The sequence below is a fragment of the Rattus rattus genome, chromosome 2 (genome assembly GCF_011064425.1).
Source record: "Rattus rattus isolate New Zealand chromosome 2, Rrattus_CSIRO_v1, whole genome shotgun sequence".
NCBI lineage: Eukaryota > Metazoa > Chordata > Mammalia > Rodentia > Muridae > Rattus > Rattus rattus.
Genome location: NC_046155.1, coordinates 160920385 through 160943821, shown reverse-complemented (window position 1 = coordinate 160943821; position 23437 = coordinate 160920385). Strand labels below are relative to the sequence as shown.

General features: G+C 46.7%; 1 protein-coding gene and 1 pseudogene across 6 annotated transcripts in view; one reads left to right on the top strand and one right to left on the bottom strand.

Moving 5' to 3' along the window:
* The window catches only part of LOC116893360, a 545263-nt pseudogene that overhangs the window by 117759 nt on the left and 404067 nt on the right, over nucleotides 1–23437 (top strand).
* The window catches only part of Znf536 (zinc finger protein 536), a 464620-nt gene that overhangs the window by 387404 nt on the left and 53779 nt on the right, over nucleotides 1–23437 (bottom strand). For all 6 annotated transcript variants that reach the window (XM_032893829.1, XM_032893833.1, XM_032893830.1 and 3 more), the window contains exon 2: nucleotides 17635–17705. The gene's annotated coding sequence lies outside the window, so the exon portion shown is untranslated. The remainder of the gene's footprint in view (nucleotides 1–17634; nucleotides 17706–23437) is intronic.

Here is a 23437-nt window from a genome sequence, read left to right as displayed (position 1 = left end):
TCCAGGGCGTCTGAGATGTGGGCTCCCACATTTCATCATTAGGAAATGGTGGTGGTGCATGAATCCTAGTTTAGAGTGACTTCTTCTGTCTTACCCCCCAAACCTACTTATTAGAGCAGAGAAAAATATTGTATATAAACAGTTATTATAAAAAATTATTTGTATAATGCACGAGAACGTGTCCTACATCTTTATTTAGCATCGTCTCCAGGAGCGCGCCTCGCGGCACCTTGACGCTGCCTTTGCAGAACCCTCTACACACGTCGCTCTTAAGCGTGCAGGGCTGGTGTTACCCAGCAAGCACCAGCACCTGGCAGGGACTGTCTGCACCCAGCCCTGTAATTCCCAGATTCCTCGGGCTTTTTTTATTTTTTCCTCCAGCATCATACATTACATTTAAGTCTCTCCAGCAATACAAATTTCAATTTGGCCAAGCTCTTTAATATTAATAGTTGTCAATCCAAATGCAGAGAGCATAATAAAAAATTTAATCGAAATGAATAGCTCACATATCCCTCTACCTCCTAAATATAGTCACCAATTAGAAATATATATATACATATATATATATATATGTAGTTATATAACTTTGCAGAATTAAGGCCACCTACTAAAGACCACTACTTAGGGCTGAAGACGCAAAGCTGCCAACTCCATCCTGCTCATTACTGTGGGGGTGTTCCTTTCTTCACAGGCACAAACTGTGAAAACGGAATTCACAAGCGTCAGTTCAGGGGAGACACCGAAGCTGAATTATGATCACAGCTCTCCGTGATGATCGAGCAGGGCTTTTTATAGGTCCTAGAGGGCTTCCCAGGCCCAGCCTAGCAGAAGGACAGTAAACAACAGCTTAACCTTCATTGCATCCCCATTTTGCAGATAGCACAACTGAGGCCGGAGAACACAGTGACTTGTTTAGCAAGCCGAAAAAGACAGGCAGCCCAAGCCAAAGGGATTTCTCGTGAAGGGCAGTGATGAAAGGCTAACTTTCTACCATGATGATTAGGGTGTCCCATGGGTAATTTCAGAACCATAATTCTTGGGCAGGGGGACCCTCCCAGCAACCCAGCATGTTATGAAATAGCCTATCATGTCGAATGAAACATTCTCCATTTCCGCAGTTACAGAAGCAGTCCTGGCCTGGCAGGGAGATTTGACCAAGGTCACCCAGCCAGTTAGGGGCAGAGCTGTAACCATATCACACCATTTGCGGGTGTGCATGTGCTCACACACACACACACACACACACACACACACACACACACACGTGCTCACGCTCACAGACTCAAGCTCTGGCCAGACTGCTCAGTTGCAGAATATCCTGCTGGGCACCAGGGTATTTCTTCTGTAAATTACTCCAGGCCTCTTTTGCGATCTGCTCTGGGCTTTGCCCTTAGCTACATCAAGCAGGAAGTTTAAATGAAATGGCTCCCAAGTTCCTTAAATGGTTTAATAAAACATATAGTGACTGCAATGTGCAGTTTATAGTGGCAAACTATTGCCCCTCAGTTGGGAAAAATGACCTCCAGTCGGCAATATTATTTTCAGCCTCATGATTCTCGTCCGCCGATGGCCATTCTCTCAACCCACCCGGCAATTCTTTTCCATAACAAGGCCTGCTGCTGCTGCTGCAGTCACTGTGCGTGCCACTGCAAAGGTGCTGCCGGCTGGCAGAGAGCCTCCAACGGCTACTGCTGTGATAAGACAAAAGAGAGGGCAGGCACTTGATAGTGACACAGGAAGGACAGAAGGCCACTGGAGAGCAGAGAGGCCAAAAATAAGTGTGGAGAGGCTGGAAGAAATTAAATATACCAAACAGAAAGGTGTAGGGGTGAGTGTGTGTGTGTGTGTGTGTGTGTGTGTGTGTGTGCACGCATGAGCATGGATGCATGTATGTGCACATGTACGTGTGTGCAAGCACGTGTATGCAGATGTACATATTCGGTATTCAAGCGTAGGATACACATATGTATGCTTTCCCTATTTGGCATCACCCATTGGAATGGTCAAAAGTAAACCAGGGGGTTGGGGATTTGGCTCAGTAGTAGAGCGCTTGCCTAGGAAGCGCAAGGTCCTGGGTTCGGTCCCCAGCCCCGAAAGAAAAAAAAAAGAAAAAAAAAAAGTAAACCAGACTCAGGGGTGGAAAATGGCTGAACTCCACGAACAACGTAGACATCTGCGACCCTAAGATCTAGCAAAGGCAAGGAAGGTAGATAGGAATTTCTAAAAGCCTCTGCCACGTTAATAACACTTCTTAATAGCAAGTGCCATTTCCGATATTTGGTGCTGAAAGGTTCTGCCTTGTCTAAAAAGTTCTGGAATTTCACTGCCAGAAATGGATGACTTTTATCCTAAACCGTGCACTGAGATGGATTCTTGGACTCATTAGTATTATATGGAGAATTAGATTAGACATTTTATGATTTCTCAAAAAAGCCTTTTTTGATATAAAAAGCAGCAATTTCCTTTTTTGACATTTTTCATTTTTAAGGTAATAAAAGTGGCACATGTGTACTGTGGCATAATGGATTAATTAAGGAATATTATGTTTATCCTAACCCTCAACCAAGTTGTACATCTTCATAACTCACTCATAAAAATTAATGCATTATCTTATACCCTGTAATGATAGATCTTCTATTTTTACCAAACTGCTCAGAATGCATCGTTCTAAATTGGATTATTCTGAGAAATAGTGGATACCATATTCTGATATCACCAGTCCAAAATTATATTGTTATTTTAAAACGTTACAGTATTCTATATAAAACCAAAGCTTTCTCCCTGCTGTGGCTTCAAACTGTCTGGGTGTTTCGCCTCCAACGAATGAAGCTTCTCCTTCCACCTACCCCCAGACGGCCCATTCCACACCTCCCCATTCACAATGGATGCGTTGTTTCAAAAGAAACTCATGCATAGCATCAAAGAATCACTGGACAGTGTTTTTTGGCTATTTCTTTGTGTCTCGATGGTAGATGTGAACATAAAAGAATATTCATGCAAGATTCATAAAGGCCCCAGATTTCTAAATCAACGCATGAAAAAAAAAATCCCTAAAAATAATAATGTCCAGATGTTGCTTATTTAAATGAGCAGTTGCCATTTAATGTTGCCAATCACAAAAGTGAAGGAATTTGTGAATTCCAAGGTATTCATCATTTATAGAGGATTATACATGATTCTTACCGAGGAAACATTGGGTGATTAAAATGAGCAATTTCAATAAATGTGAATGACTTCCTCTCAAGGAGGCGACCTTCCTAACCTCGGCCTTGCTCACAAAACTCACTCTGTAGATCAGATCACTGCAGGCCCCAGGACCCCAGTGCCATTTTCTAGCCCCTAAATGGAGATTATTTTTAAAACATAGCTTCAAAAGTGGATAGGCTCTTCATAATCACATAGGTATAATATTTCTCTCCTCTCCCCCTCTCTCCTCCTCTCTCCTCTCTTTCTTTCTCCGTGAGTGTGTATGCATGCACACGTCTGTGTTTCTCTCCCCATCTCTGGATTAAAAGTGTATGCTTTAATCTTGGGGTATGGTTTTAGTTGGTTTGGTTATGTAAGACGACCTCTCACAGAGTAACTCCAGCTAGCCTGGAAATTACTACATGGATCACACTGGCCTTGAACTTACTCCTTGGACCAGAATATCATTACTCCCACCTCAGCCTCCCAATTGCTATGGTCACAGGTGTATGCCAGCATGCTCAGAAAATCAGAACCGGAAACTCAAAATGTTTAGGCAGAATCTCATACCTGAGAAGCCAAAAGGAATGAAGACTGCAGCTTTCTGAGGTGGGTCCCCTGAGTTTCAGTGTTAACTAGAATCCAGGCCCATCTGCCTGGCTGTACCCAGACCCAAGAACCTATATGTGGGGCCTGGGAACGTCCCACCATTATAATAGGTTCCCTGATCCCACGCCTCTCAGATTCCAAGCAAAGTTCTTTGGAATGAGACAGAACGACAGAGTCAGTGAGCTGTTCCTGCAAAGTTTTGATGCTTCAGGACTGCTGTAAAAATCCCCAGGCCAAAGTCTCCAGGGTTCAGATACACTCCCTCAGGAGAACATCGAGAGACCTGTTCTCAAGAGACTGAAGGGCAATTCATCCTGGTACTGTTAAGTCCTGGGTCTGGGAAGTCCTGAGCACTGAGAAATCATGGACCTGAAGTCAAGCTACACGCCCAGGCCCTGCCTAACCTGGACCTTCACCAGTCCTCTGAGAGAAAGGCCAGTTAAGCAGGCTCCTCCTTCTGCACAGCTGCTAATGCAGGGCCTGGCCCACAGGATTGACCTTAGGCACACCACCTAGGATCCTCTACACAACCAAGGACGTGAGGTTGACTCAGACTTTGTGGTAATATGTGTGGATTGCTTTCTAACAAGTGTCGGGAATTAGCTCATTGTTCTAAAGAAAAAGGTGTAGTGGAATTCTAAAAGGGCAGAAGTCTGCAGTGTGGGGACCACTCACCAGGATACTGTGCTAGGGCCCGTGTGTCCTGCCTCTAAGCCCCATCCATGCGTGCTTTACAATAAAGGCAGGCCTCCTCTTCCCACAGCTGTCACTTAGCCTCAACAAAAGGGCTCCCAGGAAGAGACCTACCCCATGCACAAGGCCACTTCTTTACCTACACTATGTCACCACAGTCCCTACAAATTCTAAGCTAAGATCTGCAGATCTTCTCCCTCAAAAGAGAGAGAGAGAGAGAGAGAGAGAGAGAGAGAGAGAGAGAGAGAGAGCTCGATTACATTCCTGCATGTCCCTGAGAACATAGAGCAGATCTCCCCTGGTAGGTTGTCCCTGTGTCTATGTTTAAGCATAACCTTGTCTACTTTATCCCCAGATGCAATCCCACTCAAGTACTGAAAGAAGCCTGTGGTTGATGTTTTTGTTGTTGCTGTTAAGTTAATGATCTCCTAGGAAAAGCACAGAAAGGTAGTCTCTTCATCTAGATATAAACTTGGTGTGCCCCATACCCATACATACTAAGAGAGTTTGTAATCATATGCCTGGCAGCAATCACAGAGGAATATACAACTCAGTTTTGCAGATCCATCTAGTTGTAAGACAAAAATAGAACAGAGCCAACGAAAGGGACTATTCAGGGCTTCATGTGGGACTGTACCTGGGGACATATTTGGTGATCTCTTGGGTAGAATCTCAGTTTCTATCGTACAGGGGATGTGGCACAGCTCTGGACACTAGAAGGGCCTCAGCCCAGACTCTGGACATCTCAAGACTTCATGAGTCCTTTCACCTTTAGTGAGCTTTGCGTGCACCTCTTCTCCCTGGAGTCAACACCACTCATGCATGCTCAACACAGCTTGTATATCAGGAACTCTGAGCGCATACAAGAATAATGGTGGGTGAATCAAATGAAGGCTAAGAAATGGTCCCATCCATTCTTTCAGTCACCACTTAGAGGACCGAAGACCTCCCTCAATCTTTCTTCTTTCAGTCAGGGATCTCCCACCCCAACCTTCAACCCAAGCACCCTAGGTGAATAGGGAGATAAACTCACTTTACTATTGCCTCAGCAAGAACGTGCTTTGATGGACTAATTCCTGGCATCCCCGGGAGACTGGGGGTTAAGGAAACAGAACCTGAACAATGGGGCGGTCCACCCATCCTTCTCCCGGGATGATTCAGAATCAACCAGATCCAAGTTCAAACAAAGGGGCTTTCCACAAGAGGAGACTCATTGGCCAGGTTCTCTCAAGGAGTCTTGGGCCAGTGAAATGTTGACCAAGAAAGGACAGCTGCAGTGACGTCTCCTAAGGCAGCCATTAGTTCTGAGCTCTGTCATTGGACCCACCAAGAGCAGGCCAGCAGACCTGGGTGAAGCCTGTTGTCCACCACGGCCATCATCTTCCCTGCAGCCTCACTACTGTTCTCTCATCCACAGCCACCCCCGAAGGCAGCACCAGAGCCTCATCTCTGAAATGGGGTAATGACAAGACTCATTTCATGAGATCATTGCAGAAATTAAATGAGATCATGCATATAAAATGAGGACAGTGCTTGTCACTCATCGTCAACAGGCGCCAGCAGCTGCACACATTGGGTTTTGCCAAGGGCTGATCTGCCCAGCACCAGGCCAGGCTCTGGGAAGGCTTCTCCATGGGTGTGAGCAATCAGGCAAGAGGCTGCGCGGAATCCAAATCAAAGCACATAGTGTGGGATGGGAGGGACAGGGGCCACATCTGGCAACAAGGATGACCAAGGGTCCCGCTTGTCTCTCAGCTGCAGCACCCACGCTCCCCGGTCCCATGACTGAAGGCCTTGCCTTTAAAACTCCAAGGTTTTCAAACATTTAATTTTTTTGTTTACCCACAAATTCCTTTCCAGAGAAAGCTTACACAGACAGATGTCAAGCAGGTGGCCATGAATTGACCCTAGAGGGAGAGCATAGGGAGGGAGTGAAGTCCTAAGGGAGCGTGTATTGTTTGGCATGGTCATAGTCATGTAAAGATCAATGACTCAGCCCCAAGCGAGGGGCAAAGCCTTCCCTGGCTAAGGCTCAGACGGATGGGAAATCCTTCTTTGGATCCAAGTGTGAATGCTCACAGTGTGCACAGAAAGTGTCCACCATAGCTCTCTCTCCCCGGTATTTGCAGCCTGAAGACCGCTCCCCTGAATAAATTGCTTATACTGAGATTAGCCAAGCCTCCTTCCTTATACTCAGTAACCCCGCCTCTCTGCTCAACAGTCTGTAAGAAGCACACTGAGTTTCTCAGGCACTGTGGCTTTTCCATCAGAGAGCCCAAGCTGCCCAATCCTAGCTTTTCTGTGTGCACTTGCCTGACAATTCTTCATCCCCTCACCTCCTCTAGTCATGAGTTCTAGGATGCACACCGTGCAAAGCATGGCAGTAAGAGACCTGTGTCCTGGACTCTCAATGCCACTCCCTCTATCTAAGGACCATTACCCGTTGGTCACATTCAAGCTCTGATTGTCCAGTGTGAACCCCAGGCCAGCAGTACAGGCACTGTCTCCAAACCTACTTGAATTTACTCTGAGCCCACTCAAAGACCCAGCCCAGAGTTTTTGAGTCTGAAAATCTAAACCAAGGCTTAAAGCTGTTTTTGTTATTGTTTTTCTCTCTTTTCTTTCTTTTTTTCATCCCTCCCAGGAAATTCTGATACCTGTTCTAGTTGAGAAGTTCCCTATACCGTCCCGGATGCTTGTATCTTAGCTATATATGAACCGAGTTTTCCAGGCCCAACATTTCCACAAGGAATTTTACAAGTTGATTTCCTGAATGACACCCAAACATGGGTGGGTCTTAAAGCAATCTGAACAATTCTAAACTAGCCACAGTTGAGAGGGACACCAATCTAGGACCTTGTCACTCAAGTGTGGTCCAAGGACCGCAGCACCAATGTGGCTGGGAACCTGTTAAGAATCTCTGCCCCTGGGCTGGAGAGATGGCTCAGTGGTTAAGAGCACTGACTGCTCTTCCAGAGGTCCTGAGTTCAAATCCCAGCAACCACATGGTGGCTCACAGCCATCTTTAATGAGATCTGATGCCCTCATAAAATAAATAAAAAAGTAAAGAATCTCTGCCCCTACACACACACACACACACACACACACACACACACACACACACATACACACACACACCTGTACTTTATACTTAGATTTATTTTTGCTAATTATACTGCCTAAGGTTATATTTTTGTTAAGGTACAAAAAAGACTTTCCCTGGTGTTCATCTTACTCATAAGAGCATGGTTTAACACGATGAACAGTTTTCAAGCATGCAAAGTCCATGCACATAAACAAAGTCCATGCACATAAACATGAGGAAAAGGTCATGGTCTTCTTATCAGTGTCTCAGGAGATGAATGTGACTTAGAATCTGGAGGATATTCAACACATGGACTCAGCCCCAGCAGACACATGTCCACACATGTATGTACACACATGCACACATACATGAACATACACACATGGACATACCCAGGCTCACGCATGCTGTCCACCATCCCAGCCACATTCCCTTTCCTCTGAACAATGAATCCCTCAATTTGAGGTTCACACCTCATGGTCTAAGACGGAGTTGCTAGCTGGCCAAAGAGAGAAATGGCAGCCAAAGGCAGAGGCAGCATGGCCAACAGAGGGTGAGATGCTGCCATTGCCACTAACCTCCAAGTGAACCACCAAGTGGGGTCCAGCACCACGCAGAGACCCAGTCTTAAGCCATCCATATCTCCACATCCAAATCCAATGAGGGGAGGACACCACACATCCTTCCACTTAACTTACATGGGACCCATTTGTCCTCCAGAGATTTACCAAGCTCTTGCTGGGTACGGCCCTGTTCTTCTAGTAGCCCTGCAGTTTTTAAGGATGAAATTAAAACTCCAACATCTCTGCTGCCTTTCCTGCAATGTGCTCCTACACCAGTTTCATCATCATCGTCATCACCATCATCGTCGTCGTCATTGTCATCGTCCAAGTTCAATCATAACTACTTTGTGCATAGTGCACTGAACCAGAAAGCCATACAACTGGACTTCAGACCCCAGTGCATGAAACCCATTGTTGAAAGGCAGTGGTCACCAGGAGGGAGGGAGAGAGAGAGAGAGAGAGACAGAGAGAGAGAGACAGAGAGAGAGAGAGACAGAGAGAGAGAGAGAGAGAGAGAGAGAGACAGAGAGAGACAGAGAGAGAGAGAGAGAGAGAGCACAAAACCCCCTTCACTTGTAGCAGTCACAAGATCAACCATTCCCTGGGGCCCTCTCAATACTGGGTGTGGATAGACTAGTTTTGAAATACATACAAACATGTGGAATCAACTAGGTCTTCTCTCTGTGAAGAAGGGACAAATAACTCATCGTGCTTCGTCCTTTATGTATCAAGAAATATCAGAAGGTCCCTAGTACTAAGTCCACACATCCTAGGGACAGAGAGAGTAGTAAGTGGGAAGGGGTTGGAAGTGGAGAAGAGTATCATCTCGTTTATACCAGGAGTCATCTGGCCAGCTGAGCCCCTGAAGCCACAGAGGTGCCTGAGGGGTCTCTCAGAAATGAGAAGGTAGGTTCTCTATGAGGTATGATATGTGCCTGTGATCAGCCCTCAGGAGGCTGAGGCAGGAGAGCACCAGTTTGAGGCTAGCCTCCGATAATAAAATCGTTAGTAATACCCTTTTCTCAGTGAGAAGCTGCTAGCTTATTTAGCGTTCCTTCTCATCAGGAGGAAATATTGAGTACATAGACAGGCCTGCAGCCCAACACCAGCTCCCTCAGCAGAGCTAGAAAGAGGAGGGCACAGGGCAGGGTCAAGGACCCACGTGTAAGAACGGGGGTCCATAATAGGACTAGGACCCGGGCCAGCATCTGTCTACTGTCCCTGAACTCATCCCCAGCAGTGACATATATATGTTCCCTCTGAGATATCTCCCTCTCTCTCTCTCTCTCACTCCCTCTTTCTCTCTCCCAACAACAACATACTCATATTCATATGTGTGTGTGTATGTGTGTGTGTGTGTGTATTTTTTTTCTGATATCAGGATTAAAAAACAAAAATAACAGTTTATCCAAGAACATGAGGCAGGAGGTTTATAGTTGGTGAATTTAAAGCTAGCTCAGGCTCTAAAATGATATCCTGCCTAAATAAATAAATAAAATAACTCCTAACGGCACACTGCTGTACTCCTATCAGTTCATCACTCAGTCCTCATCAGAGAAACTTCTCCTTGCAGTAGATGGGAATTAATGACTGAACCACAGTTGGACAGCGTGCAGAGAGTGAGAGACCTCCTTGGGGCCCCAAACGAGGCATTTTCATCAAATCCCTAAACTGAAAGACTCAGGGGTCTATGTGGAAGAAGAGGCAGAAAGACTATAAGAGCAGAGGTGGTGGGTAACTTTAAGGAAACAGCATTTTTCAGACACAGACCTACTATTGTTGATGCACATAGTGAACTCAGAGACTGGCTGCTCTCATCGGACCTGCACAAGCCCAGGTTGGACACATTTCCCACAGGGAAAAGAGGACTGAGGAACAAAGTCTCCTCCTCAGCCAAGAGGCTCTCTATGATGAATGGATAGCTGCCAGGGAGGAAAATCATTTCTCCTAAATGGAATGACTGGGTCTACAAGTGCTCCCTGGACAAGCCCTGCCCAGGCATAGTTGAACATCACTAATTGGACTCCGTGTTTTGTTTTGTTTTGATTTTTTAAAAGAGAGAACAGAGTTGGAGTAGCGAGGGCAAAGAGGATCTGGGAAGACTTGGGAGAGGAGGAAGGATAGATGATCAAAGAATGTTGTGTGAAAAGAAATTGCTCTTTTTTCAAGACAAGGTTTCTCTGTATAACAGCTCTGACGGTCCCTGAACTTGCTTTATTGACCAGGCTGGCCTAGAACTCAGAGATCCACCTGCCTCTGACCCTCAAGTGTTGGGATTAAAGCCATGTCTGGAGAGAGAAAAAAAATCTTTTTAATTAAAAAACTTAAAGTTCCCTAGAAAAGCACTTTTCTGATGATAACGTTGAAAACTGAAAGCAATTTTTTTTAAACGATGATGTTTAAAACTGGAGTAGTGCACAGTGAACCATCGCAGGAGAAGGCTGGTGACTCCCCTCTCAGTAGTCACTTCTGTTTCGGGTGTACCGTCTGTCTTCATGGACCACCGTCTCTTTCCCCACTACCCATCTCTGCCATGGTGTAGAGAACAACCATAGGTGAGGTGAGAATGAATGGAAGACTCTTCTTGCCAATAAAGCTTGCCAAAAAAGCTGCACTGACAGGACTCTGCAACGCGAATCTGTGCCAATAAAATTTTATTGATACGCTGACATTTGAATTGCATACAATTTCCATGCATGCTGAAATTTCTTAATGAATGGGAAAGTAACAACTTTTGCCGGAGATGGACAAAACTGGGACCCTTATGTTTTGTTGGTGACGATGTAAAAATGATAGAACTACACAGGAACTATATGGGCCACTCCCTAAAGAGTTGATAATAGAATTATCATCTAACCCAGTAACTCCACCTTTGGCTAAAAGTCCGAGGGAACCCAACCACGTAGCAGCACGACTCATAACACCCATGATGTGAGACAAGCCTGAGTGTTCACCGGGGAAGAGCAACACTTGGGCTGTGTCTGCAGCAGAATGGTAAATGCTTGTTGCTGGAGAGTCCTAGAGCCCCCTCTGTGTTTGTGACTAGGGTGGCCCCCACCTTACTTTATCAGCATTTAGTCATTAAAATCAAAAAGTTCTGGAGGTGGGTGGTAGGAGTGGTTGGGACAGTGTTTGGTACCACTAAACCAAGGGCTTTAAAATAATCACAGTGGCAGCCAGGCACGGTGACACACACCTTCCATCCCAGCACTAGGGAGGCCGAGGCAAGTGGATCTCTGTGAGTTCGAGGCCACTCTGGTCAAGATAGCAAGTATTGGGCCAAACACAGCCACACAGCGAGAGCCTGCCTTAGAATACACAGACAAATAAGCAAATAGAGAACAGAGCAAGAAGCTTTTCTGTTATGTATTTCTCACCACAGATTCATTTAAGTTTTTAAACATTAAAAAAAAATGAGCAAACAAGACAATCACCCTATGTGACCCTTGTACTACAATGGATAAATCCTCCCCACAGTGGCAGAAGACTGGCCCAGTACACACTCCCCCGAGAGGAACCGAACAGAAAGGTGTCAGGGCCATATGTGAGGAAGTTGGTCAGTGTCTAGTAAGGATCATTCTAAAACTTTATTACCTCTCTGGAGCACAGGCGTCAAGTGAAGTGGACATATACACTGGCACAGATATGCCTGGCCCTGCAGTTTGCCCCTTCTGTCCTGCCCAGGGTCACCCTGCCCATGCGTGCTTACAGGCATAGGGGTTGCACCAGAGTGCCCTATGGGCCAGAGGCAGGAGGTCGATTCAACAACCCAGGCACTTCCATGGCTCCTCATGGAGGTGCACCCTGCCTGGGGTGGTCAATGATCTTGTCAGGGACAGACTACAGTTCAATGACTACAAGGGTGAGTTTAATTATACGTTGTCGCTGACTAGCAGTGGTTACGATGGTACAATTATACATGTAATTTATCAGCAAGATACTTGCATACATAATAAACTGAAAGCAAAATGTGAGATTTCAGTGGCAGCTAAAATTATAAAAAAAAAGAGGGGCTCTGGTGTGGAGTACTCCAGGGCTCCCCTCCCTCCCAAAAGCAGGACCAACTCACCCGCTGCAACGCAACCACGTGGCTTCCATCCTAGGAATTCACTCCCCCAGCAGCCAGCAAATCCCAAACCCCCAGTGGTGTGTCAACAATGCTCCCTCACAAAGGGACGTGAAGGGAAAGCTGGCTTAAGAAAATCACCACCCTTTCTGACATCCTCTGAACTTACTAACCAAGGTCCCCAAGGGTGTTAGGGAGACCACATGCCTGGCAATGTCTTAGGGATCCTAGCTTTGGAAGGAGCCAGAGAGGGCTTAATTTTTTTCAGAAATGGTTTATAGTTTCGTTGTTCTTATTTAAACCAGAAGAAACGAAGAGATGACCAAGCAGAGAAAGTGAAAACGATGAATGTTTCCCACAGTCATTGTCTACTTTGAGCTAGACATTGTGTCAAGTCCGGGGCAGAGTGTAACCCACGGTGGGACATTAGTGTTACTCCCACTGTAGAGAGGAGAAAACGTAAGTCTAAGCCGCTTGGTACACACTCATGCAGCTGATGAACGGTAGAACTAGAGTCCTGGCCCAGGAAATATGATCCCCAAATTCACCTGTGTGTGCTGGAACTCCAGACCTACTGTAATAACTAATGGGTTCTTCTCTTCTCTATTATTTTCTCCCTGATGATGGTCACAGTATAATAATTTTTTTTTTTTTTTTGGAGCTGGGGACCGAACCCAGGGCCTTGTGCTTCCTAGGCAAGCGCTCTACCGCTGAGCTAAATCCCCAACCCCACAGTATAATAATTTGAAGGTCACTCATGTGGAGACCTGGACTGTCCCCAGCACCGGAATGACACCTCCCGGTATGTGAGTTTGTCCAACCCTCTGTATCTGATCTTGGCAATGCACCATGGGATCTGATCTTGGCAATGCACCTTATCCTGAAGATAGTGTGACCCTACAGGGTTGGCCGGTCCAAGGAAATGAAGCACAGTAAATTTCAAGGTGGTACCAAGAACCTCTACAGATATGAAACACTCACAGTTATAGTCTTAGCCAGGAGGCAGACATCACACATGTGCACAGTCTTCTGACCCTCGTGAACTACCTACTCTGAAACAGATAGCCTGCTCCTACGTGAGCTATTCACCCAGACACTGACCCATCTACCTATCTACCCATCCCTCTAGCCATTCATTCTCTCTAGTGCATGTATTTCAGCCCAGCCACGGGTACATGTGCTCTTGGAGATCTTCAAATATTTAGATAGATAGATAGATAGATAGATAGATAGATAGATAGATAGATAGATAGATAGACAGACAGACACACAGACACAGACACACACACACACACGCAGCACACACACACACACACACACACACACACACACATATATATATATATATATATATATATATATATATATATATATATAAAACAAAGTATCTTTCCACTTACAGAGATTGCCTTGCATACTCTTAGAAATGTATTCCTTTACTTTACTTGGACAAAAATAATTTAAAAGAAGAGATAATAAGAATGCCTGGCTGACCCAGCAGTGGTGGCACACACCTTTAACCTCAGCACTTGGGAGGCAGAAGCAGGCAGATCTCTGAGTTTCAGGCCAGCCTAGTTTAAACACTGAGATTCAGGACAGCCAGGACTCCTCAGACAAACCCTTTCTCAAACAGACGAACAAACAAACAAACAAACAAACAAACCAAAGGCCTGTCTGCCCACTTTGAAGTTTAAGAGAAATTAATGTTTAAGAGGTTAAGAGGTCAAGAGCGAAGAGGTGGTAAAAGTCTATTTCCTTTGGACCAAAGCTCACTATTGTCGTAAATTTATGTTAAGACTTGAAACAATGTCTCATGGACCCACCTATCAATCCATTCATCATTCATCCATCTGCCCATGTTCTTACCCACCCATCTACTCATCCATCCATTCATCTACCTATCCATGCACCATTTGCTGGTCTACCCTACTCAGCTTTATGCTCATCCACTGAGTCATGCATTGATCCATTCGCCTCATCACCCATCCCTCTATCCCTTCCCACTCTCCTTCCCATCCATCCATATACTTACCACTCATGCATCCATCTACCTAATCACCCATCTATCTATCTATCTATCTATCTGTTCATCTATTTATCTGCTTATTCAACTACCTAACACTCACCCACCCATCCATCTGCCCTTCTGTACATCCACCATCTACACATCTGCCTACCCACCCCTCCATTCATTCACTTAAGCATCCTTCTAGATAGTCATCCATCCATCTAAACATCCACTCGTTCACCTAATCATCATCCATCCATCTATGTATGTATCTATCTAGCCACCCATCCATTTCCCACTATTAAGAAGGTAATCTTGGAGACTGGAGAGATGGCTCAGTGGTTAAGAGCACTGGCTGCTCTTCCAAAGGCCCTGAGTTCAATTCCCAGCAGTCACACGATGGCTCACAACCATCTACAGTGGGATCTGATGTCCTCTTGTGGCATGCAGGTATACAGATAAAGCATTCACATACTTAAAATAAATAAATAAATAAATATTTTTTAAAAATTAAAAAAACTACTATTTATCAAGTACCATTCCAAGAACTACAGAAAACACTGAACAGTACACAGAATAATACCCTTACCCTCCTCAGTTTTACCCTTCAGGATGGGGGACAGACCGGAAATGGGTAAAGATGCTTCCCGCCACAAATATCATAATTCATTTGCAGTCTTCGTAACACAAAGGTAAATTAGCTCCACTTGCACATTTGTTGTTAAAACAAGCAAGGGTGTCTCGTATGGAAAATGTTAATGGTACAGAAATACACTCCAATGATGCAGAATCGTCTGAGGGTAAATATTGCGGCAGTCTTTTTATGACAAAAGCTTTATTCCTCGTCTTCTCCAGCCTTGATTTAAATATATACATGTATGTGAGTGCACACGTATCAAGATTTGAGTATTTCAATATAAATTTTGTATTCAAAATACTTTCCTGATTTCAGTTGATTGCATATTTCAAGTCAATGTTGCAGTAGTAATTCTTGTTCTGAATCAAAAATAAGACTCTCTCTCTCTCTCTCTCTCTCTCTCTCTCTCTCTCTCTCTCTCTCTCTCTCTTTCTTTCTCTCTCTCTCTCTCTCTTCCAGTCCTAAACAGCCCCAATATTCAAGCTACTTGTCAAGCTGAGTAGTTCAAGGGACAAAGCCTGTTTCTTCCCATTTATTTTTCCTGCTGAGGCTTTGTGGGGGGCTGGGACTGGGGGTGAGGATTAATGGGGGTGGGGGTGGGCTGATATGCTGGCTCAAACCCCATCACAAAAGCATCGGGGATAGAAGGACAACCCTTCTCACTTCGATTTGAGTGTGTAATTGTTTGAATACATTTCTCCCCGACACTACAATAATGTCATCCTTGGTTGACACAGATTGTAAAGTCCTTTGAAAAGGTGGAATGTTATCAATCACGAGCATGATTATAATGGGATTTGAGTGGAAGAAGCTAAAGATTCTGCTCTGGTCTGGCTCTCTGGCAGAGGAGGCAGGAGAAAGAAGAAAGCTGTATTTCAGCCAAGCAAAAGACTCGCCATGTCCACCACCTACACGTCCCCTTTCCTACAGAGTTCCCTCTGCAGTTCCCTCACACACACAGGGGTCTGCCTGGGTGTCTATCACATGAGGCGGATGGGCCTCCAATAAAACCCGATTGGATCCGCAGGGAACGCGTGGAGATTTCTGGATGTGTCTTGGTTGTTCCAGTGGGGAAAGGGCTTGTGCTCATGTCAGGACAAGACCCAGGGACACCAGGGGACAGCCTCTACAGTGCGGAATTATCTAGTTCAACATGCTAATAGCACCAAGGCTGGGAAGCCACACATCAAACCTAAAGAGGTCTGGTCATGGGTAGAGGTGAGGACAGGGGGCTTGAGAGGAGCATCCTGGGACATTTGTCTGATGGTACTTCCTCTGGTTTTACCACCTCTCCCATCTGCCAGCAGACTGAAGCCAGTGATGAAAGAGCGGACCAAATAGCAGGAAATAGAAGCACCTCAGGACCAAATCGCATGTTCTTCTGCCTTCTGACCTAAAACATAACTTTCTTTATCGACATCAGAAGGAGCTGGAGACCTGGCAATGTATGCCGCTCCTTTTCTTCTTCTTCAAGGCAAAGCAAGCCAGGCCCGACAAAAACAAACTAATCTTCCCGGCAGATCGCCGGGACTGTCACGCTTTGAACTGACAAATCACAACGGTGCCTACAGACCCGGAATTCGCCCGTCACGTCCAATCACAGGCCCTGGATTACTAAGGCAAAGAATTGTGAATTTCATTAAATATGTTAAAGGGGGGAAAAATCAGCTTTGAAAAATAGTAATCCTGTCTTTCAACAAAAATATTATAGGAAGCTATGAATTTGGTAGATCCGAATAGGATGTTGGTACATGTTTTACTAAGGTAATATAATGGCACGCTATTATTAGATCACATTAATCATGACTGTGCCAACGGCACTGACAGCCCGCTGAAAAGGATTGAAAGGCCTGGTAATGGATATAAATTACCCATTGTGTGATAAAAGGATTTTTACTAAGAAGGTAAGAATAAAACAGCAAATTTCTAATATAACTGTTGTGTAAAAACCAAAATAAAAGTAATCCACGGTCAGTAATATCCACAAAATCAGAAGTAAGCACTTTCCCCCCAACGAGATAAAAGTCACAATAAAAAAAAATACATATATTCGGCACAATATAAAATTAATTTCTGGGTGCATAATTCCACTATCAATTTCCCTTGGTTTATAGAGTGACCTCAGAGGTGCATGGCCTGAAGAAGGTGGACTTGACCAATTAGAAAGACTGAGGCCACCTTAAATGGGGCCAGCACAAGAATCATGGGCCTGCAACATTCTTCTGTACTAAACAAGTTTCTAGGAGTTTCTGTGTAGGGAAAACCACTCCGGTCCTGAGCTTGACATCTCGGGGCAGGGATGACAGGGGTGACACTTCTCTGGGACAGATGTCCCCCAACTTTAGGCCAGCCCACGGAATCGCATAGGAGTGTCAGGGAAAGTGACTACAGGTGGTACGCACACAGGGTCACTTGGCTTCCAGCGACCCCAGCTCGTTAGTCCCAAATCACCACAGTTCAGATGCCTCATAACAGTGAATGAAGTCAGCCTTACTAGGGTCAGTTCGGCTGGTGGCTCCCCTTGGGCTTCAGGGGCCATGACCGCTGAATACAAGTTCATCCCACCCGGAAGACCTGAATCCCAGGTCACCTTCCACAGTCCACCGCAACCATCCGAATATAGGGGAGTTCACTTAAGGATTCTGTCTTCGCACAGAAACCTGTGACAATCCCCTCCCTGAGAAAAGGCAGCCTGTATTTTCCCAGACTCATAGAAAGACACCCCTCCCCGCCCCCACTACCTTTCAACAAACGATAAAGCTACAAAGTAACGATGGTCCTTACCAGGCGAGTCTTAAAGCCACGGAGTTTCGTCTTGGTGTGTAGGATGCTCTTAAAGCCGTGGCCTTCGGGAACTGTAAAAATAAGACCTGTTAGAAATTTAAAATGACAGACGCTCTTCAAGAAGACACACAAACAGCACCCATCTGGGGGGCAACTGGCTGGGCTTTTTGGAAGCCAAGCACGCTGGCTAGCCCCAGTGCCCCAATTCTTGGAGCAATTTGCCAAACAGGAGCTCGTGTGACCTTTGCAGTAAGGAGCCAAATCTGCTCAGCTTGTTTTCGGGGCGGGGGGGGGGGAGGGCGGGGGGAGACGCCACCTGCAGAAGAGGTAGGGCTGCTAGCCATCTCTTCTCCAGAGAGGACAGGGGAAGAAATAGAGCAGAGACGCCTCGCTCCTTGCTCCTCCTTGGCATCCTTAACACAGGGGAACTCAGAAGGCTCTTCTCGCCTCTCTCTGTGCTGCTCCCTACAGCAGACCAACCTCCCGCGCACATTTCAAGTGGCCAAGTCTGTTTGGTGACAGAGGAAGAGATAGTATTCGTTGAGTCCCTGACAGGATTGTGCCCCAGTGAAACTTAAGGATGCCATGTTTGGCCGTCCATCATCTCTGCTGAGCCAAGTCCAGAGCGGTGGCCCAGTTAGCTCCCTAAGTTTCTTACTCTGCATTGCAAATGCATTTAGTCCCCATCCAGCCGATGCCAGAGTGCTTTCGGTTCCTGAGACACGGCCCAGCTAGCCAGCTAGGATGATCACCCTCAGAGGCTCCAGAGCCACTGGCTGGGGACTCGAGGTGACCTGTGGTCCCCAGCCCACTCTCTTCTAAGACACCCTAGCTACCCTCTTCTGGAATCGGAAAGGTCCTCTCATGGTAGGTGGAATCTCACTCAGCCTGGGGTTACAGGTTACGATTAAAGGAGAGATCCCCATGGATCTGAGGGTACTGCTCTGCAAACAAAGACCGCAGACAGATTCAGAAGGACAGAAGCGACAGCTTTGGCCCAAAAGGCTCAGAAGTTTGGAGTGTCACAAGCAAATACCCCCATCTCACTGACTTCTGGCCACTGGAGAACAGGCACAGACTGCACGCTCAAAGCATTTCCTCTGCTCGGGATTGAAGACCAGCGAGGACACAGCTATCGTGGTAAGGTTGTTCTTTTGTGGGAGACAGAGGTTTATTTGCTCTGTTTTTGAGATAGGGCCTCCTTATCTATCCCAAGCTGACCTGGGAATCCCTGTGTAACTTTCCTGGTTACACAGGGATTTTTCAACCTGACACAGGCTACGATGATCTGGGAAGAGGGATCCTCAATTGGGAGGACGCCTCCGTCGGATTGACCTGTCAGCAGGTGTGTAGGGCACTTTCTTGATTAATAATTGATGTAGAGGGCTCAGCTCACTGTGAATGGTGCTATCCCTGGGCGGATGGTCCTGGGTTTTATTTAAAAAGCAGGTTGAGGAAGCCAATAAGCAACATTCCCCCATGGCTTCTACTTCAGTTCCTACCTCCAGGTTCCTCCCCTGGTTTCCCTTCAGTACTGTAAGTTGTAAAGAGAAATGAACCTTTTCCTTCCGAGTTGCTTTTGGTCAGAGTTTTACCACAGCTACAGGATGCAAAGCAAGACAGAAACCCAGACTGTCATCCAAGTCATGCCCTCCTGCCTCTGCTTCCCAAGGGTTAGTATTAGAGACACCGCCACTATGACCTGCTTCCGCACACACGTTTCTATCTGCTTGTCTTGAGACGAGGTCTTCTGCCCAAGCTACCCATAACAAGGAGCCATCCCCCAGATTCCTCTGTGCTTTCTTTCTCTCTGTCATTAAGCATGACAACCTAACCGTCCAAAACCCAGCATTCAGGTTTGGAACGATGGCTCAGTTGTTCAAATACCTCGCCCCACAAACCTAAGGACCTGAGTTTAGTTCCCAGCACCCATGTTTAAAAACAAGATGTGGTACCACACAAGATATATAATCCTAGTGCTAGGGATGTGTAGACAAGAGGCTCCCTGGGACGCAACTAGGCTAGCATAGTGAGTGAGCCTCAGCTCGCAGTGAGAGACCTTGACCTCTGGCTTCCACGTGCACACACATGCAGCTATGCCACACACACACACACACACATACACACGCACTCTCACACAGACACACACACACACACTCTAACACACACACACAGACACACAGACACACACACTCAACACACACACACTCACACACATAGACAGACACACACACACACACACACAGACACACACACAGAGACACACAAACACACACACACACACACACAGACACACACACACACACCCACACAGAGAGACACACACACACAAGACAGAGACACACACACACACACACATACACACACACACAGACACACACACACACACACACACACACACACACACAGACACACACACACAGACACACACAGAGACACACACACAGACACACAGACACACACACACACACACATGCAGCACACAGACACAGACACACACACACACACACATACACACGCACACACACACACACACACACACACACACACACGCACACACACACACACACACACACACATATGCACACACACACACATACACACACACACACACACACACAGACACACACACATGCACACACATGCAGCACACAGACACACAACACATACACACACACACACACACACACACACACACACACACCAACCCAGCCTTTCACGTTGCAGTTTGTGTGGCCTTAGTTATGCCCAGGCTGAAAGATTCTGAGTCACACAGGCCTTACAGACCCCGCTGCCTTGCTCTGGGCTCCCTACGCTGGGGAGGGGTGTTTGGAGCGCTGTGCAGACTAAGACTTTATATCCAGGCTTCTGGCTTATGACTTGCAAAATTCTAGGGCTATTCCCCCAGGGACTGTTCACTTAGAAGCTTTGTAAATTCTCATGACAGGAGAGCACAGAGAGGGAGACTTTGCAGGGAAGTCCCACACCAGTTTGTCCTCCGCACTGAGCCATTGATCAGAACACCCCTGTCTCTCTCAATCTACGAGGGGAGGTGATGGGAGCAAACCGCCAGGTCCTGCATCATCAATTAAGAAAACGCCCAGCATGGCTTTGGGGCTAGGTTGCCTCCCTGTGACTGATCTGAAGTTTGTCCAGAGGGTAGTAGCTGACACACCAGTGGGCAGCCGCCAGGTAAGGCAGTGCTAGAGGCATAGGACAAGAAATTGAGTTAGCTCCATTCCTGCCTTTCTGAGTCTGTCTAGAGAGGAGGGGCTCCCCATGTCTGATGCCATTTCGGGTTGGGGAAGGTGACGGCAGCAGACCAGGGATGCCTTCTGAATTCAGGTAAGGAGAAAAGAAAATAGCACCACCGTCTTTCCGTCTGCCTCAAGGGAAGACAGTGCTACGTGGGTGCAGATGAAGAGCATACCTTTAGGGCTAGTCCCGGATATGTGGCTTCCTCTGATCCCTGCTTCCCCACCACTGAGGGGGCACCTGGAAGGCTGCTACTGGGCAGACACTCCCCACAGCCCTGTTCGGTATGGCCTCCACCCAAACAAGAGAGGCAGCAGGCTGCAAAGGCAACAGAAAATGGGGCCTGACTGAAAAGGTTGGGTGTATAGCAGCTTCTCTGCCCTAAACAAATGACTGTCACAGGTTTACGTTTCAGTGCTCCCAAACCTCACCTACACTACAGGAGAATCGGGGATAGGGCACGGATAAAGCACACACACACAGTCAACCTCTGCAGAGGGGCCTGAGCGTGAGCGAGTTTGACCGACCATTGCGCTCCACACCTTACAGTAGACAAGCAAGGACAAAAAGAGGGGCAAGCAAGTCTCCCACGGGACATAGAAATAAGAGACAGAAGAGACACCTGGCTGCTCAGGTAGCTCGCCCAGGGTGGTCACAGGTGGGAAAACAGAAACAGAGAGTAGCGAGGCCCCGAACTGGAGAGGCAGGGATGCTCTTGAAGCGGATGGAGTGATGGACTCCACTAAGGCAGCTGTGTATGTGAGGGGTGTGTGAAGCTGGCGGCTGAAACATTAAGAAAAGAGAGATGAGCTTGTGGACCAGGCAGGCACAAGCCTAGGAGTGCAGAGCCTAAGGAGAATTGGGGGGCCAGCCTCAGCTACATAGTAAGAATCTGTCTCGAAATCTACAGATGTGGGGTAGCTCCTTACTACCAGTTCCTGGGAGGCTTAGGTAGGGCCAGGAGCAGAGGTTGTTTTTTTGTTTGTTTGTTTGTTTGTTTGTTTGTTTGTTTTTCTTTATCACTGAAGTATCCCCTGGCTTCTCTGAAGGATGAGAAGAGAAGGAAGGCCATGGTGCTCTGAAAAGAGCCACAGAAGTAGAGGTGAGCCGAGCAAGACAATAGAAATGGGGATCCAGGTAACTGTGGCTTCCGACCTCGAACCTGTTCATCCAATTCCTAGGAATTCTGCCCAGAGGTGTGCCTAGCTCACACACTGCCAGGTGATGCTGAATTTACCCACCGGCGAGCCACAAGTGGACGGTCAAGTGGCTCCTGGGGGGGGGCAGAAGTTCCCCCAGACCAGGCCAATACAGAGCAGAGGCAGAGAACCCTCCCCTGGCTTCTTGAAGTGAGGAAGGGTTTAGGGAACCTTCTGGAAATCTGCAGCCTTGAACCCATAGAAGTGTGTGATTCGTAGACTCAACGGGGCACATATCGAGGTGTACTTGGACCTCTCTCCATCTCGCCAGTGCTTTCTGTGGCCCCAGAGCCAATGAGGCACCCTGAGAAATACTGCGATGCAGCCTCCGTCCCTCCACAAGTAGAGTGTCTTCCCTGGTGCACATCGAAGACTTGGGCAGGCACCACCCACACCCCATTGCGGCCCAGCATTCAAAACATTCGTATCCCACTAAGAATAAAGAGTTGGTCAAAAACTGAACCAACTCACGGTAGACTTGATTTCTATCTTCAACATTGAGTAACTGGGTTTTGTTTGTTTGTTTGTTTGTTTGTTTGTTTGTTTTAGACAATTCTGGGCAGATGGGGGGAAAAATAGCCCCCTGAATAACAATTGTCCCTACAAGATTCCAACAGGAAGCCAGGTATGGCAGTACACTTGTAATCTCAGCACTCAGAGAGGTGAGGCAGGGGTATGGCAAACTCTAGGCCAGCCTCAAAGAGCAACCATAAAAGAGCTTCTTCCAATAGGCCAGGGCTGAGTCAAGAAGCTGTCAGAAAGATGGGCCTAGAACATCAGCCACCCACTCGACCGTCTCAGGCAAGAGCCTCGTGCGTGTCTGCCAAGTGTCTACACTGTGGGCAAACAGCACGGAAGGGTGTGCCCGCCTGTGTGGAGCCCGCGTCTTCATGGCAGATTCAAATTTACATTAAAAAAAAAAGAGAAAGAAAGTAAAATAGAATGTCACCGAGAGGGAATGAAAGCCAAAGCAAAGGCACCACCACAGAGGACTCGTGACAAGACATTCAGAAGTCTTCCTAAGGGGTTGGGGATTTAGCTCAGTGGTAGAGCGCTTGCCTAGCAAGCGCAAGGCCCTGGGTTCGGTCCCCAGCTCTGGAAAAAAAAAGAAAAAAAAAAAGAAAAAAAAAAAAGAAGTCTTCCTAACAAATAGTGGGTAAGCGAAGGAAAGAGTCCTGTGGAAATCGAGGGGAGGCCTTTACAGGAAGAGCAGACAGCAAATCTGCAGATGGAGATGTCAGGGAGCAGCGAGACCCTGGTGTGAGTGTCCACACATGGACTGCGGGTGGGAAAACGAAAGAGGATGGAGAGTTTTCACCCTACACCTTGACCACCACGGTAAGACGTTC